The following is an 11,072-nucleotide window of genomic DNA, read 5'->3' as shown; positions in this document are numbered from 1 at the left end:
TTAAATGAGCTGTTTTTCTACTATTTAACTCATTAATTTTGTTCTTTATCTCTCTTCTGCTTTCTTTTGATTTAGTTTGTTTTTCTTTTCAGAGGTGGGGACTTATTTATTTTCATGTATTTATACTTTTTTTTTTGAGCACAGACAGCAAGTTTATTTGGTGAAATGCTGCTTGCAAGCATTATCCAAGAGAGACAATCTGGGAAAGGTGCTGTGACAACCAAGGAGGCCTTCAGGCCTAGATAACAGTCTCCCACAGGAAAGGCACAGGGCTCTGGGGACACAGGAAAGGCTACCCTCAGCCATTCAGCACCATCCAGACAAGCGCTTCGTAGTTGATACAACCATAACTGTCCTCGTGCCCAGCCACCAGCATCTCTACTTCTTCCTCTGTTATCTTCTCACCCAATGTGACAAGGACATGTCGGATTTCAGCACCCATGTCAGTGCTGTTCCCTTCCTTGTCAAGCACCCGAAGTCCTTTGACATAGTCCTCATAGGTGCTCTGGTCCTTGTTCTTGGCCATAGTCTGAACATGGGCAGGAAATGCTCAAAATCCAGCACCTTCACGTTCATGTCATCACTCTTGGGATTCCCCAGGACTTTGAGCACCTTGGCATTGATGGGGTTCTGGCCCAGAACCCTCATCATGTCCCCACACTGACTGTACAGGATCTTGCCATCACCTGTTCTGTCAAACAGCTGGAAGGCATCCTTCAATTCTGCTGTCTGGTCCTCGGTGAAGTCGCACATCTTGACTGCTCAGGTCTGGGGACCTTTTCCTGCAGTAATGGCTCCATGTATTTATACTTACTGATATAAATATTTAAGGCTATTAATTTTCCTCTGATGACAGCTTTGATTATATCGCAGAGATTCTGACATGTAGTATTGTCAGTACTTTTATTTTTTTAGAATTCTGTGATTTGGATTTGTAGGAGGGGGTCTTCAAAAAGTTCAAGGAAAAATCCATTATCTTTTGATTCCATTTTTCTATGAAATTTTGAATCCCCCTCAGAATTCACCTTTCACCCAGATTGTTAAATGTAGAAATTTAATTTCAGAGAAAAATGACATCTTTTCTTATTGTATTATTAATTGCTAGTTTTATTGTATGGAGAAATGAGAACGTTATTTGTATTGCTACATTAATTTTATAAGACCTGTTGGCGTTTTCTCTTTGCAATACAGAAAGGAAATAAAATATGTCCTCATTTTTTGTGAATGATCATGTATATTTGGAAGGAAAGAAAAATTCTCTATTATTGTAGAGTAAATTTCAGCATTTATTCTTAAGATTTTCCTTGCATGTATGCCTTTCAGATCTTTCATTTCTTTACTGGATCATTGTGAGTAGTGTGTTAAAATCTTCTATTATAGTGTGTTCTGTTTCTTTGTATATCTCATGTCTGCAACACTGAAGATTTGCAAGTAAACAATCTCTCAGTGTTGACCATTTAGGTTAAATAAATTATGGCATCCATTCTGGTGTGGTGCTGTAGTATCAGCACTGGATTTTGAAGCAGAAGGTCAGCAGTTCAAACCCACCAGCTGCTCCTTGGATGCCATATACAGGATTGCTTTGAGTCAGGATCTACCCAACGACACTTTACAACAACGTAGGGATTATCCATTATTATAGGCGATATAAAAGGCTTCAAAAAGTTTACGGGAAAATTGAATTAAAGGTAATGGAAAATTACCAGAAAAAATTTTAATCCCCCTCATATGTTGTTGAGTGGGAGGGAGTATGTATACTGTGATCTACCTTTTGTTAGCAGGAGTTTTTCCACAGAGTTTTGAAATCCACATTGTAATAATTAATGATTTTTGTCAACTTTACTTGGCCAGAATTTTCATTGGTTTGGCAGTTGAGATGTAGTTATTCATGTATGAAGAGATCTAATTTGATGTAATTAACTCTACAGTGAACTCTATGATGACTCCTTCAGGGTGTGACCTGCTTCCAATATATTAGACACTCAAGTAAAACTCTTTGCAAGGTCTGGATCTTGCATCTGTCTCATAATCTGATCTCTGTTTCTTTGGACTTGAGCCAGTGGCTTGCTCTATTACCTACCAATCCTGGGAGTTGTCAGCAGTTTGTCTTTTTACCTGTTGGGGCTGCCTTCCACCTGGCCTACCAAACTTGCTTCATCAGCCCTGCAGCTACGTGAGTCCAAAGCTTCCAGCCTGACATCTGATCCAGGGATGTGGCACTTACCCACCTGTGTGAGCTATGTCCTTGATATAAGCCCTCCCTCCTGCCTCTGGTTATATGAAAATGCCCATCCATGTGTACAACTGATGGCAACATTGAGCGTGCATGTGAAGTGATTCTGTTGAATAGATGAGTGACAGTGGGTTATGTGGCAAGCCATTTGCAAATCAGCCATGGCTCTGCCTATGATATAATCCATGACAGACTTGGGATTTGAAAACTTTGTGCAAGATGGGTACCGATACAACACATGGCAAAACATAAACAAAAGCTTTTGGAAATCTGCAAACAACATTTGGACTGATACTTGAAGGAAGGTAAAAGTTTCTTTAAAAATGATTACTGGTGACGAGTCATGGTTATCACTACAAGCCCGAGAATAAACAGTGGAATATGGAATGGAAACATAATCGCCAACTAACAAAGGGTTCAAAAGTCCACCATCAGTTGGAAAATTGATGCTTACAGTTTTCTGGAATTCTCAAGGGCCAGTATTGGAACATTATCAGGAAAAAGGTTCAACAGTCAGTAGTGCTTATTACAGTGAGATGCTTACTGAAGAGTTGAAGTCTAAATTTGGGGATAAATGTAGAGGACCGCTGTCCAAGAGCATTGTGATTTTGCATGACAATGCATGTCCGCACACCTCTGTCCATACTTCAAAAACTTTGTGCTAAGATATTAAAGCATCCTCCCTATAGTTCTGATCTTGCTCCATCTGAGTTTCACCTGTTTGGTCCCTTGAAAACAGCCCTTTGAGAATGAAGATTCACCTCTTACAAATCAATGAAGACAATGGTGTGTGTGTGGCTTGAAGCTCAGCCTAAAACGCTTTTTAAGGGGATGAGAAAGCTTGTTGACAGATAGACAAATGTAATGAAAAGTAATGAGATTGTGTCAAAAAATAATGTATTTGTCTTTTCTAAAAGTTGATTAAAATAAATTCTACAGCCAGAGTGCAGATAAAATTTAACTCACTTTAATATGTGATGGAATCCTGGTGTGGTGTTGCAGGATAATGCACTAGACCACAAAGTCAGTTTGAACCACAAGGTTGGCATTTCAAATCCACCAGCCGCTTCTCAGAAATCCTATGTGGGTCGCTATGAGTTGGAACTGACTTGAAGGCACTTGTCAACAACAACAACAACAATATATAATAAATAGAGAAAAGATTGTAATTGTCAAATATTTCATTTTGCTCGGATTCACTGTCAACTCTAATAGAAGCAGTAGTCAAGACATCAAATGACGTATTGCCTTCGGCAAATCTGCCACACACGACCTCTTTAAAGTGTTCAAGAGCAAAGACAGAAGTTTGAGGACTAAGAAGAACTTGACCTAAGCCGTGGCATTTTCAGTAGCCTCATAAGAATGTGAAAGTTGAACAATGGATACGGAAGACATAGAAGAACTGATGCATTCAAGCTATGGTATTGGACAAGAATTTTAATGGTACCATAGACTGCCAGAAGAACAGAGAAATCGGTGTTGGAAGAAGTACAGCCAAAATGCTCATCAGAAGCCAAGATAGGCACATCTCGTCTCTCATACTTTGGACATATTATCAGGAGGATACAATCCCTGGAGAAGGACATCGTATTTGGTAAAGTGGAGGATCAGCAAAAAAGAGGAAGACATCTAATGCGATGTATTGGCACAGTGGTAGCAGCAGTGGGCTCAAGCCTAGTAATGATTGTGAGAGTTGTGAAAGTGACACACAACCAGGCAGTGACTTGTTCTGTTGTGCTAAGGTTACAATGAGTTGGAGTCAACTTGATAGCACCTAACAACAATCTTCATTGATTTTACTTCTCTAAAGAACTGAGACTACAACATACATTCTTAAATTTTCAATAATAAACCTGCATTCCTTATGAGGTGTCCTGGTGTAGCACTGTGAGATAAAACAAACTGGTTTGAACCACAAGGTTGGTTGTTCAAACTCACCAGCCACTCCTTGGAAAGCCTATACAGGTTTGCTATGAGTTGGAGCTAACTCGATGGCACTTAACAACAACAGCAAATCGGCCAGTATTTTCAGCAAAGGTGAATGAGACATAGTCCCTTCCATCAAGAAAGTCACATCTATTTTAGAAGACAAATATGTTTTTTAAAATGACTGGAGCACTAATAGAATAAAGCAACAGATTGGTATCCAGAAGATATGAGCAGTGAGGGGGCCCTTCATAAAGAGGATACCTGAATAGTCAGACTGTTGTTGCTGTTAGGTGCCATGAAGTTGGTACTGACCCATAGTGACCTTATGCACAGCAGAACGAAACACTGACTGATCCTGGGCCAACCTCACTACTGTTGCCACACTTGAGTCCATCGATGCTGTCACTTGGCCGATCCATCTCCTTGGGGGTCTTCCTCCTTTTATCGGACCCTCCATCTTACCAAACATGATATCCTTTCCAGTGACTGGTCCCTCCTGACAATATGTCTGCAGTATGAGAGAGGAAGTTGGGCCATCTTGGCCTCCAAGGAACACTCTGTTTGCACTTCTTCCAAAACGGAGCTATTGGTTCTTTTGGCAGCCCATGGCACTTTCAATATTCTCCTCCAACACCATAACTCAAAAGCATCAACTCTTCTACAGTCTTCCTTATTCACTGTCCAGCTTATGCATACATATGAGGTTATTGAAAATACTATGGTTTGGGTAAGGTGTACCTTAGTCCTCAAGCTGACATCTTTGCTCTTCAAAACTTTAAAAGGGTCTTGTGCAGCAGATTTGCCTAATGCAATACGTCGTTTGATTTCTTGACTGCTACTTCCATGAGTGTTGATAGTTGATCCAAGAAGAATGAAGTCCTTGACAACTTCAATATTTTCTCCATTGATAAGAATATTGTTTATTAGTCCAGTGGTGAGGATTTTTGTTTTCTTAACATTTGAGATGTAATCCATACCGAAGGCTGTGCTCTTTGATCTTCATCAGTAAATGTTTTAAGTCCTCTTCACTTTCAGCAAGGAAGGTTGTATCATCTCCATATCGTAGGTTGTTAATGAGTCTTCCTCCAATCCTGATGCCATGTTTTTCTTCATAGAACCTAGCTTCTCGGATTAATTGCTCTGCATACAGGTTGAATAAGTATGGTGAAAGAATACAACCCTGTTGCACATCTTTCTTAATTTTAAACCGTTCACTGTTCCCATGTTCTGTTTGAACAACTGCCTCTTGGTCCAGGTACAGATTCCTCATGAGCACAATTAAGTCTTCTGGAATACTCATACTTCGCAATGTTGTCCATAGCTTGTCATGATCCACACAATCGAAAGCCTTTGTGTAGTCAATAAAGCATGGGTAAACATCTTTCTGATATTCTTTGCTTGCAGCCAAGATCCATCGGACATCAGCAATGATATCCCTTGTTCCATGGCCTCTTCTGAATCTGATTGAACCTCTGGAAGTTCTCTGTCAATGTATGATTGTAGCCATTTTTGTATTACCTTTAGTAAAACTTTACTCGCAAGGGATATCAAAGAGATTGATGATTTCCACATTCCGTTGGGTCACCTCTCTTTGGAATGGGCACAAATATGGATCTCTTCCAATCAGTCAGCCAGATAGTTGTCTTCCAAATTTCTTGGCAGAGATGAGTGAATGCCTCCTGTGTCACTTCACTTTCTTGAAAGATTTCCATTTTTATTCCATCATTTCCTGGTGTCTTGCTCTTTGCCAATTCCTTCAATCCACCTTGAACTTCCTCCTTCAGCATCATTGGCTCTTGATCATATGCTACTTCTTGAAACAGTTGAATAATAACCATTTCCTTTTGGTACAGTGACTCTGTGTATTCCTTCCATCTTGTCTTGATGCTTTCTGTACCAGATTAGTAAGATAAGAGGGATGAAATGTGTATATGTGGGTATATGGGAACTTCAAAAAGTTCTTGGAAACATTGCATTATCTTTTAATTCCATTGTCCATTAACTTTTTGCATCAGCCTTGTGTATCCTGAAGTGGTTCAAATGGTTATGTGCTGAACTATTAACCTAAAGGCTGACAGTTCAGACCTACTAGAGACTGCTTGGTAGGAAGGCCTGTGCAAGCTACTATCACAGCCTAGAAAATTCTATGAAGCAACTGTACTCTGCACAATCAGAATGCCACAATCAGAATGCCATGATCAGCAAATAATAGACACATATATGTTTTTGTCGTTGTTAAGTGCTATCAAGTTGCATCTGACTCATAGTGACCCTGTAGAGGGTTTCCAGCGCTGTAATCTATGGAAGCATAAAGCCTCATATTTCTCCTGTAGAGCAGCTGGTGGAGTGGAACCACCAAATTGTGGTTAGCAGTATAGTCCTTATATCGAGATTCACTGTCTATACACATGCATATACATTATTAAATGCATATACATAAAAATACATACACATACATATATAGTGTGGTACTGTAGCTCCGGTAGCGTAGTGGTTATGAATCGGGCTGCGAACCGCAAGGTCAGCAGTTCAAAGCTATCAGCTGTTCCGCTGGAGAAAGATTAGGCTTTCTGCTCTCGTAAAGATTTCCAGCTCGGAAACCCTGTACAGGATCTCTATGAGTTGGAACCGACTCCATGGCACTTGACAACAACAACAACAACTGTAGGATAAGCAATGGACTGCTAACCACAAGATTGGTACTTCAAACCCACCACCTGCTGCCTGGCAACCCTATACAGGGTTGCTTTGAGTTGGAAGCAACTCAAAGGCACTTAACAATAACAACAACATACACATATATATTTACATATCCCTTGGAGTCCTGGTGTGACACTATAGGATAAGCACTGTACTCTTAACCACAAGATTCACAGTTCAAACCCACCACCTGATGCTTGAATACACTATACAGGGTTGCTATGAGTTGTAACCAACTTGACAGTACATATTAATAACAACAACATACATATCCTACAGTCATTTGATAAATAGAACAAAATGTTAAAAAAAAAAAAAAAAATACAAGGCACACTATTGTGTATAGGCCTAGGAGTGGAATTGTTGGGTCATGTGGCACTGCAGGACAAGCACTGGACGGCAAGGTGAGTTTGAACCACAAGGTAGGCAGTTCAAACCCACCATCTGCTTCTCGGAAACTCAACACAGGGTCTCTATGAGTCAGAACCAACTTGATGGCACGTAATAATAACAATAAACAATGGTAATTCTGGGGTTTTGGTGTAGTGCTGTAGGATTAGCATTGGACCCCAAGGTCATTTGAACCTCAAGGTTGACAGTTCAAACTCAACAGCTACACCCTGGAAACCCTATACAGGATTACTATGAGTTGGAAGTGACTTGATAGCATTTAGCAGTAACAATAGCATGGTAATTCTAGGGGAATGTGGCGGCTCTGTAGGATAAGCACTGGATTGCAAACCTCAAGGTCAGCAGTTTAGCCTCAGAAAACCCATGCAGGGTCACTGTAAGTTGGAGCTGACTGTACATCACCTCAACAACAGTCAGTTCCAACTTACAGTGATCCTATCCACAAGAAAACAAATCACTGCCTGGTCCTGCCCTTTCCTCACAATTGTTATGTTTGAGACCATTGTTGCCGCCACTGTATCAATCCTTCTCCTTGGGGGTCTTCCTCTTTTTCTCTGACCCTGCACTTTACCAAGCATGGTGTCCTTCTCCAGGCACTGGTCCTTCCTGACAACCTGTACAAAGTACCAGAGACAAAGTTTTGCCATTGTCGCTTCTAAGGAGCATTCTGGTTGTACTTCTACAAAACCAGATTTCTTTGTTCTTCTGGTGGTCCATGTTGCTGTTGATGTAAGGTGCTTCTGAGTTAGTTCCAACTCACAGCAACCCTATGCACAACCGAACAAAACAAGGCTGATTCTGTACCATCGTCACTACCACTGTTACCTTCCAGCCCATTGCGGCTGCCACTGTGCCAATCCATCCCTCTCTTTTGCCGACTCTACATTACCAAGTGTGATGTCCGTCTCCAGGCACTTGTCTCTTCTGATAATATGCCTGAAGTATGAGAGGTGAAGTCTTGCCATCCTGACTTCTAAGGAGTATTGTGGCTGTACTTCTTCCAACACAAATTTCTTTGTTCTTCCGTCAGTTCACGGTACTTTAAAAATTCTTCTCCAAAACCATAACTCCAATGCATCAGTGTTTCTGTTGTCTTCCTTGTTCATTGTCCAACTTTCACATGCATATGGGGTTATTGAAAATACCATGGCTTGGGTCAGTTGTGCCTTACTCCTTAACCTGATATCTTTGCTCTTGAACACTTTAAAGAGGTCTTGTGCAGCAGATTTGCCTAATGCAATATGTCGTTTGATTTCTTGACTGCTGCTTCCATGAGTGTTGATGGTGGATCCAAGCAAAATGAAGTCTTTGCCAACTTCGATCTTTTCTCCATTTATCATGATGTTATTTATTGCTCCAGTGGTAAAGATTTTTATTGTTTTCTTTATTTAGAGAGGTACAACCCATACTGAAGGCTGTAGTCTTTAATCTTCATCCATAAATTATCTTCACTTCTAGTTTCCTTCAAGCTCCCTTCACTTCCAGCAAGCAATAGTGTGTCATCTGCATATGACAGGCTGTTAATGAGTTTTCCTCCAATCCTGATCCCACATTAAACGTCACAAAATGTAGCTTCTCAGATTATTTGATCAGCATACAGGTTGTATAAGTATGGTGAGTAGATACAACCCTGGGGCACAGCTTTCCTGATTTTAAACCATTCAGTATCTTCTTACTGTGTTCTAACAACTGCCTCAGGAGCACAATGAAGTGTTCTGGAATGTCCATTCTTCTCAATCTTATCCATAGTTTGACATGGTCCACAAAGTTGGAAGTCTTTGCATAGTCAATAAAACACAGACAAAAATCTTTCTGGTGTTCTTGCTTTCAGCCAAGATCAAGGTGATGTCAGCAATGGTGTTCCTAGTTGTTCATCCTCTTCTGACTCTGGCTTGAATTTCTGGAAGTTCTCTGTTGATACAACATTGCAACTGTTTTTGAATTATCTAACGTAAAAATTACTGCATTTGCTATTAATGCTATTGCTCCATGATTTCTGCATTGTGCTGAGTAACATTTCTGTGGAATGGACACAAATATCCATCTCTTCCAATCAGTTGTCTACCCAATTTTTTGTCATAGATGAGTGAGCAACTTCCGTGCCACATCAGTTTCTTGAAACATTTCTATCGGTATTCCATCAATTCCTGGAGTCTTGTTATTCACCAATACCTTCAGTGCAGCTTGGACTTCTTCCTGCAGTATCATCGAATCTTGATCATATGCCACCTCTTGAAATGGTTGAACATCAATCATTTCTTTTTGTTTCAGTGATTCTGTGCATTCCTTTCATCTACTTTTGATGCTTTCTGCATCATTCAAAATATTTCCCATAGAATTCATCAATAATGAAAGTAAACACTTGAATTTGTCCTTCAGTTCTTTTGACTTGAGAAATGCTGAACATGTTTTTCCCTTTTGGCTTTCTAACTTCAGGTCTTTGCACATTTTATTATAATTCTAGACTTTATCTTCTGGAGTTGCTCTTTGGAAATTTCTTTTCAGCTCTTTTACCTCATCATTTCTTCCATTCACTTCAGCTTCTCGATGGTCAAGACCAAGTTTCTGCACATGTTCTGACACATCCATTTTTGTCTTTTCTTTTTTTCCTGACTTTTCGGTGACCTTTTTGTTTCTTTCTGTATGCTGCTGCTTATGATATCACCTCACACTCTTCTCATCTTTTTCATTAGTATCTAATGCATCAAATCTGTTCTTGAGATGCTCTCTAAGTTTAGGTGTCATATATTTATGACCATATTTTTGTTCTTGTGGACATGTTTTAATTTTATTCAGCTGAAGTCTGAACTTGTATATTAGCATTTTTTAAATTTATCAATTATTTATTGAGGTTCTTTCTTTGCAAGAAATCTAGAATACTAATTTGTGAGGATAAATTCCATTTGTGAAAGCAAACAAAGCACGCAGGTAACCTTGGAGTTGGGGAATGGCTTTCATTTTTGGCATAATTTGTGAGTCCACAGCTTTCTGATCCACTTTGTGCTGCTCTGTAACCTCGTATTTCTCTTTCTCAGTGTGGAAGATCTTGTCTTCTTGGTGCCTGGGCTTCCGCAGCTTCTTCTTCTTGAAGTAAGCATCTGTGAGATGTTTGGGGATCTTCACACCACCGATAGCAATTTTGGTGGAGGTGGCAATGACAAATTTCTGGTGTGTTTTATGCAGAGGAACTCGATTGAGGGACAGAGGTTCAGTCACAAAGAGCAAACCACTGGCCAGCTGCTTCAGGAAAACCACTCTCTTGCCTTGATGGCGCCCAGTGAGGATAATCAGAATGGTCCCAGGAGTGATGCTGGACCACAGTCTTCTGACATGCTGACTGAAGGTTTTTTTTTTTTTTTTTTTGCTGTGGCTCAACAGTTTTCTAGGCACATATGTCTGTTCTACAGTTGGTCCTGCCCTGGTTTTAACTGTTGATACTGAGCTTTTCCACTGTCTTTCCACAGATATAGTCAATTTGAGATCTATGTATTCCATCTGGCACGGTCCATGTGTAATGTCCCCGTAAGCTGTTGAAAAATGGCATTTTCAATGAGAAAGTAATTGCTTTTGCAAAATTCTATCATGCGATCTTCAGAATCATTTCTGTCACAAAGGTCATATTTCTTTCCTAATTAATCCTTCCTCTTTGTTTCCAATTTTCCTCCAATCCAGTCACCAGTAATTATCAATAATTTTTTATTGCAGGTTTGATCAATTTAAAACTGAAGAAGTTAGTGGAATTACTTACTTTCATCATCACTGACTTTAACGGTTGCTGTGTAAATTTGTATAATAGTGG

The 11,072-nt window shown here is 39.9% G+C and overlaps 2 pseudogenes; both read right to left on the bottom strand.

Moving 5' to 3' along the window:
* Positions 1–298: 298 nt before the first annotated feature.
* Positions 299–753, bottom strand: LOC102837834 (annotated as a pseudogene).
* A 9,391-nt stretch (positions 754–10,144) lies between these two features.
* LOC102813814 lies at positions 10,145–10,727 on the bottom strand (annotated as a pseudogene).
* Between the last annotated feature and the right edge of the window lie 345 nt (positions 10,728–11,072).

The sequence above is a fragment of the Chrysochloris asiatica genome, unplaced genomic scaffold (genome assembly GCF_000296735.1).
Source record: "Chrysochloris asiatica unplaced genomic scaffold, ChrAsi1.0 scaffold00055, whole genome shotgun sequence".
NCBI classification, from domain to species: domain Eukaryota; kingdom Metazoa; phylum Chordata; class Mammalia; order Afrosoricida; family Chrysochloridae; genus Chrysochloris; species Chrysochloris asiatica.
Note: the sequence above shows the minus strand (reverse complement) of the source record. Positions and strands in the feature narration are given on the sequence as shown.